Source organism: Elgaria multicarinata, chromosome 10 (genome assembly GCF_023053635.1).
Source record: "Elgaria multicarinata webbii isolate HBS135686 ecotype San Diego chromosome 10, rElgMul1.1.pri, whole genome shotgun sequence".
NCBI classification, from domain to species: domain Eukaryota; kingdom Metazoa; phylum Chordata; class Lepidosauria; order Squamata; family Anguidae; genus Elgaria; species Elgaria multicarinata.
Genome location: NC_086180.1, coordinates 92445826 through 92465859, shown reverse-complemented (window position 1 = coordinate 92465859; position 20034 = coordinate 92445826).

Below are 20034 nucleotides of genomic sequence, written 5' to 3'. Positions count from 1 at the left end.
GGTTTTGACCTGGTTACGGGAGTAAATCAGCCTTGGTCACCCAGATGAATGACCTTTGTCGAGAGAGAGGCAGGGGGAGTGCAAATCTGTTAATTCTGCTCAATCTCTCATCGGCTTTTGATACCATCGACCATGGTATCCTCCTCGATCAACTCTGTGAGATGGGCATTGGAGGCGCACTGTCTTCCAGTGGTTCCAGTCCTACCTGCAGGGTCGATTTCAGACAGTAACATTGGGTAATCATTTCTCAGCCCATTGACAATTAAGCTATGGGGTACAGCAGGGCACCATCTTGTCCCCAATGTGGTTTAACATCTATATGAAGCCTCTGGGTGTGGTCATTGGGTGATTTGGAGCAAAATGCCATCAGTTCAAGGATGAAACGCAGTTCTATCTCCCTGTGACATCTGAATCAGGAGAGGCTGTGCAAGTCCTAGATCAATGCCTCAACTCAGTAATAGGCTGGATGACGACCAATAAACTGAAGCTGAATCCTGGCAAGATGGAAGCCCTGTGGGTGAGTGGTTCCCGAGTCCGGGAGACAGGCTCATTGCCAGTTCTGGATGGGGTTGCACTCCCTTTAAAAGATCAGGTTAATAGTTTGATCCATCGTTGTCAATGGAGACCCAAGTGGCCGCAGCAGCTCGGAGTGCCTTTTATCAGCTTCGTCTGGCTCTTCTGGGCAGGGATAGCTTGGCCACAGTGTTATGGGCATTAGTAACCTGAAGACTGCATTATTGCATTATGCTGTAAGTGGGGCTGCCCTTAAGACTGCTCCGGAAGTTGGAGCTAGTGCAGAATTGTGCAGTTCAGCAGTTGTCAGGAGCTGCCTTTTTTCAGCATGTCCTGACAACAGGAGCTACCTATTGGCTACCAGGCCAGGTTTAAGGTTCTGGTACTAGTGTACAAAGCCCTAAATAACTTGAGACCAGGATACCTGAGAGAGCACCTTCATAGAATCATAGAATCATAGAATAGCAGAGTTGGAAGGGGCCTACAAGGCCATCGAGTCCAGCCCCTTGCTCAATGCAGGAATCCACCCTAAAGCATCCCTGACAGATGGTTCTCCCCTAACATCCTACCTGATCACTGAGGTCATTGGAGGGCATGCTCCTGGTGGTTCCATGTGGACTTATGGCCCAATGGGAATCCACCATGAGACGAGCCTTTAGTGTAATGGCTCCTTCTCTGTGGAACTCCCTGCCCCTGGAGGTCAGGCAGGCGCCAACAGTAGGCTGCTTCCGGCACCTCCTGAAAACAACTGTTTTGGGAAGCCTTCCTCAGCTGACTAGCCACTGTTTTTTCATGTTCCTTTGTTTTTAAATTGAACAATTTTAAATTACTTTTTAAATCTTCCTTTTACTGTTTATACCTATGTTCACCACTCTGGAATCTGTTAGATAATTGGGCGGTATTTAAATATTGTAAATAAATAAATACATAAATACATTAAATATATTCTTTAATGGCACCCAAAGGCATCTGCCTGAAGTAGCTACTTTACTTTCCCTAATGATTGGAATGGCCTGATCTAGAACTCTAGAGAATATATTGTAAATATTCTAGGTACATTACAGAATTGGTGTAGATATATGTCAACTGTTTCAGAAGACATGGGAGAAATACTACATCCAACAACATTAAAAAATCTGAATTTCAGATCCTCCCCCAATCGGTCAGCTTCCAAATTGTAATCTTGGCTTCTCAAACATTCAGTGGGAGGAGCCTGAGTTGGGCCAGAGAGGCTCGTTCTTTGGTTTTGCTCCAGGACTTTTTGACATTGCCCAAATAACCCTGACATTCGCAATGCACTCAGTTCCCTCCCACAAATGCAAATCCTTTGCCTATGAATCAGGCATCAAGCCTTTCCAGTTGGAGCTTAGACAGTAGCCATTTGGTAAACAGCCAAGAAGACAACTACACACACCCTGCGGTCCTAACAGGATGATGTCTGGACCAGAACTGGAAATCAATCTTCTCAATGTTTTAGCATTGTGTACATGTTTATAAAATCATAGAGGGAGGCATGCATGGGAAAAGTTTCCCTTCACCTTTCTTTCACTGCTTTCCTCTGCAACTGTTTATACAAGATACGAGCAGTCATCTTGGTGCTCCTTCCGTTTTTTAAGTCTGAGAAGTGTTGTGGAGAGGACATGAGGAAACCATCAAAGCCACAGAAAAGGGGCTGTTACGAGAAAGATTGCGCTGTTGCAGCACTGCTGCGCACTGCTCACGAGGCGGACGTGACATCCTGGGAAAGCTTGTCTGAAATGTCCTTGCCTTCAATCCTTCAGGCCACCTCGCTCACTCTTACTCAGGCTCCGATTCAGCATCTTGCTCATAAGCTCAGTTTTCCCTGAACAATGTTACCATAATAACAAGGCCTTGCAACAAGCAAGAAAGGAATATTTTTAAGGAGTATCATAAGCGATTTATTTATTATTGCATTTATAATTCTCCTCCTCTCCACTTTATCCTCACAACAACAACCCTGTGAGGTAGGCTGGGTTGAGAGTTTGCAACTGGCCCAAAGCCACCCAGTGGGTTTCCATGGCCAAGTGGGGACTAGAACTGGATCTCCTGACTCCCAGTCTGATACTTTAGCCACTACACCATACTGATGATGCTCATTTCTTGTGTAGTTCTGTCTCTCTGTGTGGAGTGTGTACCTGTCTTGGCCGTCATCACACACACATATTTGGATAATCTCAAAATCTCCAGTCATGGCTGTGTGTGCTTATATGTGTGTGGATATATATGTGTAATAGAGGTGTGTACTAACCCCCTGCTTCAACTCAGATCCCAGTTCAATGCTTAATTAAATGTCCTGCTTCTGCTTGGACTGGTCTGGAGTCAGCCCACTTCAACTCGGTACTGAACTCAGGTTGAAAATTGGAAACCCAAGGCATCCTGCTTTTCATTGACTATCATGGGAATTTTTTTAAAAAGGTCTATAGCTTTTTTCTCTTGGTCAGAACTGGGTAATAATTGCAGACATAATAGCCCCTTAGGAGGGATAATATTTATTTATTTATTTATTTTATTACATTTTTATACCGCCCAATAGCTGAAGCTTTATATAATACCTGCCTATTGTCAGGAAATAGGTGCAGGGGGTATATATTTTGACTTTTTAAAAAGGCAGCAGAGGGAATAGGGCACCATGGCTTATCTCCCCCATCCTGATCATGTGAATGGACCAATTTCAGAAATGGGGGCTCCTCAGCTGTCACTCTTGAAGGGCTGGGGAAAAAGGATGTGGACAGAATTCTTGAGCCACGGAACTCCTCAAAGGTGCTGCGTTCTGCACACTTGTGAAGCTTAAATCTAAGAGGACTTACATTTCTCAAGAGTTACTAGATTCTCAGGAGATCCTGCATATAGTTTAGTTACAAATTAAAATCACAAGCCCAACCCTTAGAAATTGAGGGCGATATTTATGCTTATGTTTCATAGGTCTCTGACACTGAAAGCTGCATTTCTTCTGAACGCAGAGGACAAGGGACAGGACAGCAGCAAAACAGCTGCTGGAAGAAGGCTAAGGAGGCAGCAGCAGCAGAAAAAGTGCATGAGGAAGTGTCACTGAAGAGAGCATCATCGGTACAAACTAGGAGAAGAGTTAAAAAAAAAACACCCCTCAAACCCCCTCGGGATGAGAGCACTAGTAGTACAATCATCAGTGATCAGGGCTGAGAAAAACTGGCAGAGTTGCCATTTCTAAAGACTGAGATAGCAGAGTCCTCCTGAGGGGAAGATTAGAATAACCAGATGAGAAAGTCACTAGCAGAGCTCTGGAGGGGGGACGCCTGGGGCAAGGAGGATGACAGGCGGCTGGGATTGGCAGCAACTGGGCAAAGTGCTGTGTGGGTGGGCCATGGCGGGAATGGCAGGCAGGGTTATTTCAGGACAGGGGAGAGAGAGAGAGAGAAAGAGAGAGAGAGATGTATATGTCCCTGCAAAACATTCAGAAGTAATGAAGCAAAGGGAAGGTCTCTCCAATACACACCCGAAGCTCCACCACGGGCAAATTCTAATAGGGAAGACAGACCCTTTGGTTCTCACCTTCCCACTTGGCAACTGACAATATTTGTTCTCTTCCCCTTCCCTCATAATATTCATTTCCCCCCCACTACCATCTGCAGCTATTCACAAAAGAAAACAAGCCAGCATATGACTTCTGTGTGGCAAGATAGGATGCAAAAATGTGGTTTCTCCTTCAAAATGTGTTTGCAGAGCTCTCGCTGAAATGGTACCAGGCATAGAGCTACCTAGATAAACTTTGTATGCTGCCCTTGTGCACGTGGAAGGGAACTTCACTGGCTTGTCCTCTTCCGGAAGGGCTCCTTTGGACTCCTTTCGGATGCACTCCCAAGTGCCAGCTTCCCATTGCATGAGTGGCCATTTCCACTAGCGCAACATGACCAGTGCTGGTAGACTGATAATATTGAATACTGCCCAGGAAATTGAAACAGACAGGAAAGGGATCATTTACACAAGTCAGAGCTCCATCCCACGAGCGTTTTATTGCACGCTCATTACTGGGCACTCACGGAGTTTGCTCAGGTCCCTCCCATGACATCGTCTGCCTCCCACGCCCCTTCTGCCCCTTCTGGTCTTCTTTGTGCGACAAACACCCTCCTACCCCAGTAAGTCCAGATGTTTTTTTAAACTCAGAATTGCTGCTATCTCCCACTGTGTGCAGGAGAAGCAGTGCCATTAGTACAGCAGACTCAATGGGCCTTGTGCTCCTTGTGTACTTCCTCTTTTGACAGAGGAAGTAACTGAGGAATGGAAACACAGGCAGAGAAGCGACGGTTGGGAGCATGTTAACCCCCAGTGTGATGGAGCTTACAGCCTTTTACAATAGAGGCACTGAATCATGCATCTAGTGGGGAATTTGGAAATAAAGATGTGTATGCCATAGACAGTGTTATGCCGATGGCATTATGATATAAGTTTTCTTTACGGTGTCATTCCTAGTAAATCCTAACACTGAATATGCTTTTCCATTGCTGCAGTGCACTAGGCTGCCATTTTCATTGTACTGTTTCTGCTGTAACTACAAGATCTTTACTTCTGTCTAAATACATTCAATATACACATACCCATTGCAATGGGTGCAAATCCATCATGTCCCCTCACATTTTCTGGATTTCATTCCCCTTGTCATTGTATGTAGAAAGAAAAAGAGGTTGCAACTAAAAATTTGAGGTGGAAGGGGCGGTACTTTCTCTCCTTTACCCCTTTGTGACCCTTCTATCACAAAGTTGTGGGTTGTCTGGTTAAATGTGTTGCCTCTCCTCTTATTCCATGACTACTAAGTTTATTCAGGAGTCTTTGATGGGAGACTTTATCAAAAGTCTTTTGGAAGTCCAATGTCCACCGGATCACCCCTGTCTACATGTTTGTTGACACTCTCAAAGAATTCTAGTAGATTAGTGAGACAGGACTTGCCTTTGCAGAAGCCATGTTGATTCTTCTTCAGCAGGACTTGCCCTTCTATATACTTACTAATTTTGGCTTTAATAACACTTTCAACCAATTTACCTGGAACAGATGTCAAGCTAACTAGTCTGTAATTTCCTGGATCCCCCTGGATCCCTTTTTGAAAATTGGTGTTACATTGGCCATCCTCCAGTCCTCTGGTACAGAGGCTGAGCTTAGGGGCATCTGTTTTTAATGTGTTCTCATTTATGTGTGGGGAGGCTTAACAATGGTCTCCTGATCTCAAATAAAATATTCCCCTAAAATCCACTGTGTGGATGCTCATAGGTACATTGATGGAAGGAGATGTCACTTGCTGATTGGCCTCACAAAGCCAAATGTCCCGAGCCGGTACTGAGAACACCCACAATACACATACTTTCTATTCCTGGAATGAAGATAATTATTGAGGGAGGGACATCGAGCAAATAGGGGTGGAGTGTCCATTAAACCTATTACATCAGCAAGAGTCACGGGAAAGAACCAGTCTCTCCTTTCATCTCACTACTAGAGACTAAAATTAGGTACAGATTAAGTTGATGACATCCAGAAATGCCAGAGTTTGGGGCCAATCATTGCTAGGTTAATAATAGTTCCACATTTTGAAAACATAAGGACTTTATAACTGTCTGCCTCAAGTGGACAGTTCTGATTTGACCTCTCTCGGTAAAACATATCTCCAAGATTCAACGGGAGCAATGTGGAGAGAATTAAAACTAGGTCAATCTGAAGGAAATGTTCTAACAAAACCTTTATAGGTCACCGCCTCTCTGATGGATGAGGTTCAGGAAGGGAGAATTTGTAGGGCTGATTTGCATGTGTTAATGGGTACAAATATGTAAACGTTCCATCGTCAAAGGTTACAACATTTTCTAGGCTAACTGGAATGGAAGAGTTGATATTATGTATATTAATAAATTAATATATTGTGTATATATGTTCCAAGGAAAACTCTTTAGCATTAATCTTGTATCTTTTGGAGAAATTTAAGTCAAGACATATGTACATATAAAAGTTTATATTTATTTTTGTAAATTTTTAACAAACTAATGTCTTTCATTCTTCCGTCTTTCTTTTCTTTTATTAATAGGAGTACTATGAAGCTGGAAAAGATCATAATAAAATGGACACTGAGAGCTCCATCAGACAAGTGTTTTATTGAACTCTCATTACTAGGTACTCACGGATTTTTGTAGTGTCATCTGCCTCCCACATGCCTTCCACCCCTTCTAGCCTCCTTCGCACAACAATAACAAAAAAACCCCCAGTAAGTCCGACTTGTTTTTAAAGACAGAAGTTGCCACTATCTCCTGCTGTATACAGGAGAAGCAGTGGGATCAAAAGGGTGCATTGAATGGGCCACATACAAGTTGTTTCAAAAGAGGAAGTGATGAGGGATAAACGCATGGGCAGAGAAGTGACGGTAAGCAAACAAGATTTTCCCCTGTGTGATAGGTTAACAAACTGTCTGGTTTTGCCCAGACATGTCCTCCTTTTTGAGCCCTCAGGGGACTCCGAGCAGAATTTTTAATATGTCCGGCTTTCCAGAGGCCCGGAGAATGTACGCCCTGCTCTGACCCACCCCACACAAATAGATGGGCCAGTCCCAACCCTTCAGTACAGGCTCCTGATGGAGCACTTGGTGGGCAAGAAGTGCAGGCTGAGGCAGTCCTGGCAGGACTTGGCTGGAGTTGGGCGTGTTCACTGACAGCCGCTTACTTCCCCTCCTTCGCAATACTCCTCCTCAATCCTCTATCGAAGAGCAGCATCGGCAATGAGAGGAGGGAAGCGCCTCTCAGAGGACGTGTGCACCTGCGGGCCCCCAAAAGCATGCTGGGAGGTGTAGTACCGGCATGTAGAGTGGCTGATTTTAAATAAAGCATGGGTTAGCAAACCAGGTCAGTATGTGCAAACCACGTCACTATCTCTCAATCCTAACCCAGCTCCCACTTTCCTGACCTCTCACTAACTGTCTTTGTTCTTCTTCTGCTAATAAATCCTTCTACCTGACTTTCCCCAATGCCACTAACCCAACCCACCATTCCATTCTAGCCTCAGCTGTCAGTCATTCCTCCATTCAATCTTCTGTTTCAATGGCAAAGTCAGGCTTTTACATAAAAATCATAAACTTCATTCAGTAATCCTTGCTTCTGTCTTGGAATGTTGTTTAGTTATAACAGGGGGGGAAACCCCAACATAAAAAATCTCATCAAGTTAAAAGGCCTTAGAATATATATATATATATATATATATATATATATATATATATTAAAAAAACAAATTGACTTGGCACTTAAAAGCCATTAATGCAGTCACTAGGCAAGCCTGCCTGGGAAAAAGAAATCCCTAAGCAGGGTGCCACAACTAAGAAGGCCCTCTCTCCAGTTGTCTTCCACCACACCCCAGACGGTGTTCAAAGATTAACACATTATTCAAGGGCCTACAACTCCCAGCATGCCTTCGGTGGGAAGGGAAGATTTATCAGGCTTTGGCAACCGTCATCTCAAAATGGCTCGCCATCCTGGGCCTGAAGGGAGAGCCGGAGAGGATCCACACTTAAACTTTGGGACGCCCTGATGGCGCATTGGGGCGTCCCGAAATCGATGATGTGAACCCTACCTTAAGCGTTGCAAGAAGAGGCGGCGGCGGAGGAGGAGGAGGCGTCCCCTCGCGGGGACGGGATGAAGAGTAAACTGCGCCCGGCGCCTTCGCCGGGCAATCAGCTGCCGCCCACCTACCTGCCGGCCTCCTTTTGCCGGCGAAAGAGCCACCCGGGACCACCCGGGTTGGAGAGCTTGGCGGAAGAAGCCGGCGGCAGCTTCTGCCCGGGTGGCTCTTTCGCCGGCAAAAGGAGGCCGGCGGGTAGGTGGACGGCAGTGAACATCTCACCCAGGCAAACAGCGGGGGGGGGGCAGCTGATTGCCCGGCAAAGGTGCCGGGCGTGGTTTACTCTTCATCCCATCCCCGCGAGGGGCCTCCTCCTCCTCCTCTGCCGCCGCCTCTTCTTGCAACGCTTAAGGTAGGGTTCACATCATCGATTTCGGGACGCCCCAATGCGCCGTCAGGGCGTCCCAAAGCTTAAGTGTGGATCTGCCCCAGGTACGGCTGGCTGCCTTGGTTGCTGGGCGTGATCAGGAGCGGAAGGGAAGGAGGATGCAGATGCAGGCCCATCGCCAATGACAATGACCAAGCTAACCGTCAGCCAGCCAGCCAGCGTAGTGCAGCATGGACCGGATTGGCCAGGCTTCACCTCCCGCGAGCCTTGGTGGCAGGAGTCCCATTGGGCAAGTCGGGCACAGTGGCAAAAAGCATGCCCAGGAGTGGTAGTTTTTGTATTCTGTGGGGACAAGGAAAATCATGGTGGTGGCAACTTCCTCAGGCCTGAGTAGGCCTGAGGAAGGAGATCAAGTGCCCAGGCAGGCCCCAGCGCTTCAGTGCAGCCCCCTGCTGGAGCATTTGGTCCGTGAGAAGTGCGGGCCGAGGCAGGAGCAGGCCTTCAGCCCAGCTACCCGCCAAGAGCCTCAGGCAGAAGATGGTCAAGTGGGCCGAGAGCTGTGGCTTTAAGGCGTCAGGGGTGAGAGAGAGAGAGAGGAAAAAAGAAAGAAATGTATTTAATTTGTTTAAAGTTACCTCACAGGCCTAGCACTGGCTTACCTTGCAGGTTTGTCATGAGGGTAAGAGAGGAAAAAAAGAAACAAATTTAAAAAAGAAACAAATTTATACTTTTGTATACTTGTTTTTACCTCAATTTTAGAATGTCTGTAAACCGCCCAGAGAGCCCTGGCTATGGGAGCGGTATATAAGTTTAATAAATAAATAAATAAATAATTCGTTTAAGTTAACTCACAGGCCTAGCGCTGGCATACTACTTGAAGATGTTTGCCGACATATATCTTAGGGGGCCTGAGCAACATTGGGTAGAACCTTGAAATCTGGCACACTGATAGGTCTGGCTGTACAATGTACCAGAAAAAACTAAAAACATGAAATTTTGGATTTTAAGTATTTTTAAAGAATTTAATAAAAAACTGAGGCTTATGCCTACAACTCCCAGCATGCCTTGGGTGCAACTCCCAAGACTCTTCTCTTGCCACCAAACTATGACTCATGGTCATGACCAGCACAAATTGCTACTCTTCCTTCAGGACTTTCCATAAATAAAATTTCTTCAGCAGGAGGTATTGAAAATTGCTTTATCCTCTATGTGGGTCCATAGCAGTGGCATAATGCCACCAGCACCATAAGGTGGTGGGTTGACCATTAACCAGGGCCATGTGCTGTTTGCTGTTAATGATCCTACCTGGGTCAAATAGCAGCTTTGGGGAAATTTGAACCAGGAAAACAGCATGGATGGGTGGGTGCTACAGCCCTGATCACAATTGGGTCCCCACAGCTGCTTTTTGTAAAGAAAGAGAGATGGTCAATCTTAAGCATGCTGTTTAAGCACAATTCAAGCCACATGCCGTTTGGATCTTAATCAGTGGCTGTATCATTCTATGTGTCTTCACACGGGGTTGGACTCGATGGCCTTATAGGCCCCTTCCAACTCTACTCTTCTATGATTCCTTATGTGTGCACTTATTGTCGTGCAGATGGTCAATTTATACACAAGTTCATTTAACTAAAAAAATTAAAATAAGGAAGTGCCATGGTGTGTCTTCCGAGCACAAGTATTTTAGATAAAAGGTCCAAATCACCAGTGGCCTTGACCATCCTGGCTCTCTGCCAAAACCTGTAAAATGTAGATATTATATAGTAAATTATGCCAATAAAGTATTCTGTGTTCTGGCTGCTTTCCTTTTTTCATAATAATTTCAGTGATTCCACCACCTTTAACTTTATGAGACTTTTTTATGCTGTGTTTTTTCTGTTATAACTAAACTACAACATTCTTCTTCTTTTGTGTTTAGTAAACTCAATTGAACTTAGTTCTGAGTAGGATTATGCTATGTTGCCTAGTCATTCACACAAAATTAACCAGATTTAACCTGAATTACACATTGACTATCCATTTAATAATGTTGAAGTTGTTGATTGTTGTGTAGCAGCTAAACTGTTGGGCTGGGAGCTGGGAGACCTGGGTTCTAGTCCCCACTCGGCCATGGAAGATCACTGGGTGACTTTGGGCCAGCCATAGACTCTCAGCTCGGCCTACCTCACAGGGTTGTTGTTACTGTGAGAATAAAATGGAGAGGAGGAGGATTAAGTACACTGCCTTGGGTTCCTTGGAGGGGAAATAGCAGTATATAAATGGAATAAACAAATAAAATGTAAACTCTGTAATCTTGCAACTTGTAGTCAGATGTTTTGATAGTGGTATAGTTAACAGGGTTTGGTAGAAACTCACCACTGAGGCCATATCATTATTATTGTGAACCGCCCAGAGAGCTCCGGCTATTGGGCGGTATAGAAACGCAATAAATAAATAAATAAATAATAAATAAAATCATATCACTGAGGCTTATCATTAGTTCTCCCAATAGTGTACAGCTAAAACTCTTGAAAAGGCTATGCCTGGAGCAAGACCTTATGAAAATCTAGTTTGTATTTCTTCTCAAGTGTTAAAATGTTTTAAAGAGAGACACTCTTTCTTGCTTAATATTAAATCACACTGAATGGGCCTGAGAAAAGATTGCTACAGTGACACTTTCTCCACCCTTCCATGGGAATAAGTCCTATTAAACTCAGTGAGGCTTCTTGCTTCTGGTTAGGGCACAGTCCTATGCATGCTGACTGTGGAATGCTGGGAGTTGTAGGACTCTCTTCTGGCTAGAGGACAGCCCCTTTTGCCTTCCTTTCTAATCTTTCTTTATCACATATTTCCCATTTTCTGTCTAGCCTAGCACTGTTGTACCCGCTCCTAACTGCAGTGTTCTTTAGCTATTTCTTTTCTAATCCCGGACCTGTTTTCTTTTTTAAAAAATGGAAAATAATAGATTTTCTTTTCTATTGATCTTGAAAACAGCAAAAAGAACTACCACAAAGAAATTTGAATAGTAACTAAAAATACATTTTAATTTCAGATACATTGAATGTCTCACTTGTTCTTTATTTCAGTGATTCTAACAGTAACATATTATGTAGAATAGGTTTGTCTTAATTGTGAGCTGTAGAATCAGACATGTGACCAAGGCCATGCGCCCCTGGGGGCTGGATGGGCCCACTCCCTTGGGGCTGGGCATGTCAGGGTGGGCACGCCTCCTTGTGGGCAGGCCATGTTGTCCTCCTGTTTGGTTTCCGAAATAGGGTCACGCTACTGTGTGATGAAGCTGTGAGGCTGAGGGTTTTGGTTTTGGTTTTTTGATCAAAGACCTCAATCATGCTGGGTGAAGAAAATAAACATTTATGGCTTGTGGAATCCTTGCCTGTAAAATAGGACTGGAAGATCCTACACAAAGAGTTCCTCACAAGATGGGAGTTTCTGCTGCTTTTCCACTCCTGGTACAAAGAATTTTTGCTTCCTCCTTCCAATAGTCCCAGCAATTCCAAACAGCAGATCAATGACTAGTGGCAGGAGGTAAAATCTGAATGGTCAGGGCTGGACTAAAGACACCCACGCCTTAAATCAGGAAGAGAGACCCCACCCCACCCTCCACCCCCCACCCCCAGAGCTTTTACGGATGCTTCCATAGGGCAAGGCTAGGCCTGCAGGAGATTTGGGTGGTGGGTGGTGGGAGATACACTTGGTGCTGGGAGGAGCTGTTTCTCCCACCACTGGCTCAGCATGTTTGTGCATCATTGCTCCATGGGGATGGTGCATGGTGCCACAGTGACTCACCCGTGCACTGCCTTCCCTGTCGGGGAGGATGCTGCATAGGCAAAGAACACTGGCCAGAGCAAGCCTCCAGCCACTGACTCGGCCAGGGCAGCTTTTCTCATGCAGTGCTTTCCTCTCATTGGGGAGGACACCATGAAGGTGAAGCATCTCCCGGCTGAGCTGGCAGCTGGAGCACTCAGGTCGGCTTTGCTGCGCACTGGCCTTGCCCAGTGGGGGAAGCTGGAACACAGAGAAGAAAGGCTCCAGTTGGTGCACCAGGTCGATGATTCACCCGGTGTATTGGCCAGGAACTTAATGACAGTGGTGTGTGCAGCCCCACTCTCTGATGTCATTCAGCATGTGGAGTGCTGGTGGGCCCCTCCCCAGTATTTATTTCCCCACCCTTGTCTTAATTGAACATAAGTTGCACTTCTTTTGTTACTTGGGAATGTTATTACTGTTGGAAACAAATGCAATGTGTATTGTAGTCAGGGTAGGGTTATTTATATTACAGGGCAATATTAGCCAACCTTTTGCAGATATGTGGCAGAGGCGTGTGATTTGGCCATGAAGACACCTGCCTTAGTTACATCCCATTTGTATTATTCCCCATGGGGCTCCTTGTGTGGCTGCCTTTGAAGACTGGTTCAGAACGTTGCAGCCAAGCGTAATGCAAATGCGGAAGACTATGGAACCTCGAGGACATAGTGATATAATATCACTGCTTCTTCTGTGCCTCTAATGCCTCTTTGCTCTCTGGATTTCAGAATCAGGTTCTCCAAGGGTTAACTCTTGAAAGCTGAATAATCCATGTCTCAAGGCTGTAGGGAACACCCTTGATATGCAGGAGAGTCTTAACTTGGCTAATGTCCTTTTAGTAATTGACAGCAGGGAGGGTTTTTCTCTGTATCAGTTTGGCTACCAGCCATTCCCTTGGGAGTTTAGCTGGTCACATCACAGGTGTGATCAATTGGGGAGATGTACAGAATTGCAGGTAGTCCCTGGGAAACTTGTGCATAAAAGACTGTCAGAAGCCCACTTGAAAACTTCTTGAGGAGAGAGCTTCAGGAGAGACATTTGGGCAGCGTGAGAGGAGCTTCAGCATTCTGGGTCCACGGAGACTGCAGTGGAAGGTGCTGTGCAACTGAACGGGCCATTTGAACTCACTCCTCTGTCGTCAGTGGGCCCTCCGACATATTGATCCAGAGACGTAAGATCCGGCCTGGGATTGCTGATTAACCCTGTGTTATATTACCGTTTAGCTTGCTAGCTCATAAAGCATTTAGACTTCTTTCATCCCCTAGCGTCTGTTATTGTATTGTTTTTTAATTGTTGATTTTACTGTTATTAACTGTCTTGGGCATATTTTATGTTATAGAGTGTACAAATGTAGCAAGCAAATAACTAAATAAATATAAGTGAGTCCAAAGTATGCAATAGTGCTGCTCCAACAGAGCAGCATTTCAATAGGGCTCCAACATTTCAATAGGGCTGTACCTTAAAGGCCCTGATTGGAGCAGAGGAAGGGAAAGTGCTCTTTCTCCGGGGAGGGGGGCACTGCTCCAATCAGAGCTTTAAAGGTGAGGAGGGGAACACCTGCTTTCTCAACCCCTCCACTGCAGGAGAAAAGTTTAGGGGTTGTGGGACTGAGATGCAGGAGTACCAAATGCCTTGGTGCTCCTCAAGAGGGAGAGGGAGCCCAGAAAAGAAACAGGGAGACCAGGCATGGCCCAAGGAAGGTCACCACCTGAAGTGGAAACCCACTGCACCTATCTCTTGTTCCTCAGCCACGTGATTCCCTCCCCACCACAGCCTCCTCCCATGGCCTCCTCCTCCCGTGATCTCTTCCCCCTCTGCAGCCAGCGGGCACGACCAGCTGGCTGTCCAGGCAAGCAGCCCTAGCAGCTGAGAGGTGCCTGAGCAAGCAGCCGCCTCTTGGTCCCATTGCCCACCTGCACATCTCTCGCCCACCCAGACTGCCCACCTGGGCAGCTGGTGCACATACCTTCTGGGAGAAGAAGGGAAGCTGGCCTCGCTGCCTCTCCCAGAAGCCTCAAGCCTTGCGAGATTTCCGGAATGAGATATCTGAAGTCTTGCAAGTCTTTTGTGAACTGTAGCCCACTTCATCAGATGGAGTTCTTGTGGTGGTGGAAAAGAACTGTAAATAGTGATCTCAAAAGGAATTTAGATACAGAAAATGAGAATCACATTATTTAACAGTGGTCTTTCACTGTGAAATTGTTGCTGATAATACAAATATTCTCTCATTAGGCAAGCCAATTAACACACATAGTGTGATATATGCTTTATTTGCTGTTCAAGCCTCTGGTGATAGAATTAATTAGTCCACAAAAGCTTTTGCCGGAATATATTTGTTAATCCTCATGGTGGTACAAGGTTCTGTTGTTTTTGCTGCAATAGACTAATATGTCCCGTTTCTGGAAATTGCCACTGAACAGTATCTAGGCAAACCCCCCTCCCCAACCCAGCTATGCCTTACTGTTGGTTTGCCTCAAGTCCAAAGAACAGCACTGGAGAGGCAGGCAGGCAGGGAGGCCCAACCTTACAGCTTAGGGCTTAAGCCATTGGCATGCCCATTGCCCAGGCATACTCACAAACTCTTGCTGACTAAGGCACTTGTGCCATCCATCCGTGCCTCAAACATAAATTATGTTATGTCCTTTAAAGACTCCAAATGTAACACCAGCAGAACCCCTTTCTTAGGTAACATGTTTGTGTTAATTTTGAATTCTGTAAACCTCTTGCCTAAAGTTCCAGGGTTGATCTTTGGCACCCAAGGGTTTCCAGAAGTACAACTGGTAAAGGCCTCCCCCTCAGGAGCTGCTTTAACATGACATTTCAGGAACGTGTGTATTGGCAAAATATGTATCACACATTCTGTGCATGCTCAGAGGCACTTTCATCTTTGTTACCCCTTCCTACATGACAGGGCCTGTGCAGGTCTTGATGAGTCCCAAGGCAAAGCGCTGCTTGGGAGGCTGGGTGGGACAGAGCCTGGCTCTGCCTGAGCAGCCAGAGCTGGTCTGCTGAGTTTCTGATGCATCAGCATCCCTCATTAGAACTCAATAGTACATTCACTTATTAATTATCCAATTAATACCATGATGACAGATTGAAAATCAGTTTTTAGTAGACATTACTTGTACAGCCTCTGCTCAAGTGCCAATTGTAAAATTACAGACGGTGGTCCCTTGATTCAGAAAATGTGTTCAGATATTTCTTTTGGAAAAACATGACTAACAGTGTAGTTCAGTGCATTTGAGTTGAACCAAGAAATCTGTCCTGCCCAACAGTGGTTTTGCCCCTGTGCATATTTGCTCATCTCCAGCTGCTCCTTGCCTGGCATTAAGGCTGAACTTTTCAAAAGTGATTGAAATTGAAAATGAAAATGTAATCAGTACAAAACATTTTGATATTCTTATCAGGCAGAGATGGTGCAAGATATTTTGCTGTCTCATATGAGGCCCAAATTGCTCTAATTTACATGGGACACAATCCATTAAGACGTTCTCTTGCATGATTGAAATGAACAGAAGCTGCACAAGGGCACAATAGGTGATGCTTGCACAGGAGAATGATCCAGTGAATTCTGGCCCATCAACATCCCACATTACCATCTTTAAGGATGCCCCAAATCTGCCACTGGAGGCAGGATTACATCTGCTACATGGCAATTTTGTAGCTCACTCATGAGAAAAGAATTTGCCTTGGATGGGCCCTAGAAACAAATAATTGTTTTCCAGTCAGCCTGTGCTTGAGAAGACAGAAAAGGAGGGTGTGTACGTGCAGAGCATCAGTCATCAGTCGGAGGGATGCTGGGTTCTCTCAGCCAATGGGAATCTGGAGGATGCTGGGTTCTCTCAGCCAATAGGAATCTGTCCATGCTGAAGGATTTCTACCGGGTCCCTCGCCTCCACCCTCTGCTACAAAGAGCCGGCCACACTTACAGCTTTCTCTTTCCTCGCCTCATTTTCCTTACAAACAAAGCATTTATGCTGGCAGCACTTTCCTGTGTGTGCATATATTTGCCCTCCAAGGCTGCCAGATGCCTGCCCTGCAGTGGCTTTTGCTGTCCCTGTGATTTCTCCACAGATCCCCTGTTGTCCCTGGAATTGTGTGGCTACATCACATCACCCCGTCGGTATTTTCAAGATGACTCTGAGAAGATTGGAAAGCTAAGTCACATGACCTGGCCCAAAATGTACAGTTTGTGTTGGCTTAGAGGCTGACCTGTGCTTTTCATCACAGTCACGTTTCTCTTTGAGATTGTCTTTCAATCTCTGAAACCCACAAGCTATTACAATTCTTTTTGTGGCACATATCTGTATTTGTGTGAACATCTGTTTCTAGGTGAGGATAACACTCCCTGATGTTTCTATGCCCGTATTGCTGCTGCTGCTGCTGCTGTTTCTATCCATCATTATATTATTACTGTGTTTATTTATTATATGTTTTTATAACAGGAAACATCAGCAGATTTGCCAGGTAATGGGGGATGTGGCACCACCATATACTCCACCAAAATGCTTCCCACCGCTTTGTCCACCACCAGCTCAACTCATTTCCTGGGGCCACTGTTTAGAGAGCATCCCCACTCCTTGCAGCAGGCAGCTCGAGTGGTAACAAACGCCTGCCAGCCCCCAAAGTTGTCACCCTCATACTTTGTTCTCTCTTCCCCATCCCAGTTTGGGGATGCTGTGCCCGGTGCAAATCCAGAGCCTCTGTCCAGGCCCTGCATAACTGGAGAGAGGGAACCGAGGCCTGTCATGTTGATGCAGGGCAAGCAAAGTGAGGCAATGCAGCAGCTCCCCCCAGCCTCCAACATCTCCATCACACTGGAACATGAGGAATCCTGGGAGGCTGCGGAATGGCCTGTTACCCATGTATGTGGCTTTGAGGGTCTGCTGGAGTCAGTATGAAGGAAGGGCCTTATACTGTAGAGACCCCAGAGAGGGAGTAGAATTCATTGCTCTGGACTCTGCACAAAGCAGCCTTCTGCTTCCATCCAAGGAGGCTGGGCTGTCCACTGCCAGGGATGGGATGGGAAGGTTTTGCCCTAGCCCCTTGGCTTTGTTTTCTATAGTTTAGCAAAACATGATGGGAAGGCTAAAGAGTGACAACTTTTAAAAAAGAGAGACAGTTGTTTCTTTTCCGGCAACATCTGATAGAAAGTTAAGACTGTCCGACTGAAATGCCAGCCAGTGGAAAGAATTAGAAATACTATTTTGAGGAAGGTCAGAACATGCCACTCCTGACTAGTGGCATCGCCTCAGTCATGCAACAGCACTATGTGCAGTGTCAGGTGGAAAGCCGACCTGGGGACTGCCTCAGTCGACTCGAGGCAAGCAGCACTCGGAGGTGGCTGGTGGCGGGTCTCGCTTTTCGCATCGTCTTAGTTTGGCCCAAACATTGGCCACCACCAACGTAGACAATCCAGTGCTCGGAAAATATACCTTCACAACAGTAGCAAGGAACATGTAACACATGTGTCTGTGTGCATGTTAACAGCACTGGATGTGCAAAAAGGCCCTATAAGATTATAAGCTCCATCACACCGGGGGTTAACACGCTCCCTACCATCGCTTCTCCGCCCGTGTTTTCATTCCTCAGTTACTTCCTCTTTCAAAAGAGGAAGTGCACAAGGAGCACAAGGCCCATTGAGTCCGCTGTTCTAATGGCACTGCTTCTCCCGCGCACAGCAGGAGAGAGCAGCAATTCTGAGTTTAAAAAAACATTGGACTTAAAGAGGGTTTTTTTTGTCACGTGAAGAGGAAGGCCAGAAGAGGCAGAAGTTGTACGGGAGGCAGATGGTGTCATGTGAGGGCCCTGAGCAAACTCTGTGAGAGCCCAGGAATGAGCGTGCAATAAGACACTTGTCGGATGGAGCTTAAGGCATAAAAGATTCAGGCAGGCAAGCAAACCAGCATGAACCAACACGTGAGCACCAGTGGTGCCTTTTATTTGTTCATTTGATCCGTCTTCCCATTCTCCCCCTTCCCTTTCCTTTTCCCACTTTGCACTTTCTTCATAACCCATTTCACATTAAATTCTCCCACAATGTCTCTCCTCCAGTTTTTTATCCCATAGCCCACCCACCTCCACCAGTCTCTCTTTCCCATCATTGTCAGAGCTTTTCTAGCCCTAACTTTACCTATCCAGCTGTCGGGAAAATTTGTAAAGCCTTGCAAAGATACAAGGCAAGGTCAGAGGGTAGATAATGAGATGGATGCCCAGCCCCTTTTTACTCTTTGTTGTTTGTTTATTCGTTCAGTCGCTTCCGACTCTTCGTGACTTCATGGACCAGCCCACGCCAGAGCTTTCTGTCGGCCGTTGTCACCCCTAGCTCCCCCAAGGTCAAGTCTGTCACCTCCAGAATATCATCCCTCCATCTTGACCTTGGTCGGCCCCTCTTCCTTTTGCCTTCCACTTTCCCTAGCATCAGCCTCTTCTCCAGGGTATCCTGTCTTCTCATTATGTGGCCAAAGTACTTCAGTTTTGCCTTTAATACCATTCCCTCAAGTGAGCAGTCTGGCTTTATTTCCTGGAGTATGGACTGGTTTGATCTTCTTGCAGTCCAAGGCACTCTCAGAATTTTCCTCCAACACCACAGTTCAAAAGCATCTATCTTCCTTCGCTCAGCTTTCCTTATGGTCCAGCTCTCGCAGCCATAGGTTACTACGGGGAATACCATTGCTTTAACTATGCGGACCTTTGTTGTCAGTGTGGTGTCTCTGCTCTTAACTATTTGATCAAGATTTGTCATTGCTCTCCTCCCAAGAAGGAAACGTCTTCTGATTTCCTGGCTGCAGTCAGCGTCTGCAGTAATCTTTGCGCCCAGAAATACAAAGTCTGTCACTGCCTCCACGTTTTCTCCCTCTATTTGCCAGTTATCAATCAAGCTGGTTGCCATAATCTTGGTTTTTTTGAGGTTTAACTGCAACCCAGCTTTTGCACTTTCTTCTTTCACCTTTGTCATAAGGCTCCTCAGCTCCTCCTCGCTTTCAGCCATCAAAGTGGTGTCATCTGCATATCTGAGATTGTTAATGTTTCTTCCTGCGATTTTAACTCCAGCCTTGGATTCGTCAAGCCCAGCACGTCGCATGATGTGTTCTGCGTACAAGTTGAATAGGTAAGGTGAGAGTATACAACCCTGCTGAACTCCTTTCCCAATCTTAAACCAGTCCATTGTTCTGTGGTCTGTTCTTACCATTGCTACTTGTTCGTTATACAGATTCCTCAGGAGGCAGACAAGATGACTTGGTATCCCCATACCACCAAGAACTTGCCACAGTTTGTTATGATCCACACAGTCAAAGGCTTTAGAATAGTCAATAAAACAGAAATAGATGTTTTTCTGGAACTCCCTGGCTTTCTCCATTATCCAGCGGATATTGGCAATTTGGTCTCTAGTTCCTCTGCCTTTTCTAAACCCAGTTTGTACATCTGGCAATTCTCGCTCCATGAATTGCTGGAGTCTACCTTGCAGGATCTTGAGCATTACCTTGCTGGCATGTGAAATAAGTGCCACTGTACGATAGTTTGAACATTCTTTAGTGTTTCCCTTTTTTGGTATGGGGATATAAGTTGATTTTTTCCAGTCTGATGGCCATTCTTGTGTTTTCCAAATTTGCTGGCATATGGCATGCATCACCTTGACAGCATCATCTTGCAGTATTTTAAACAGTTTCTCTTGTGCATTTGTGCTATTCCTCTAAACAGTGCCACCTACGTAGTGGGAAAGCATGCAAGGAAATACTCCTCATGCAGTGCTT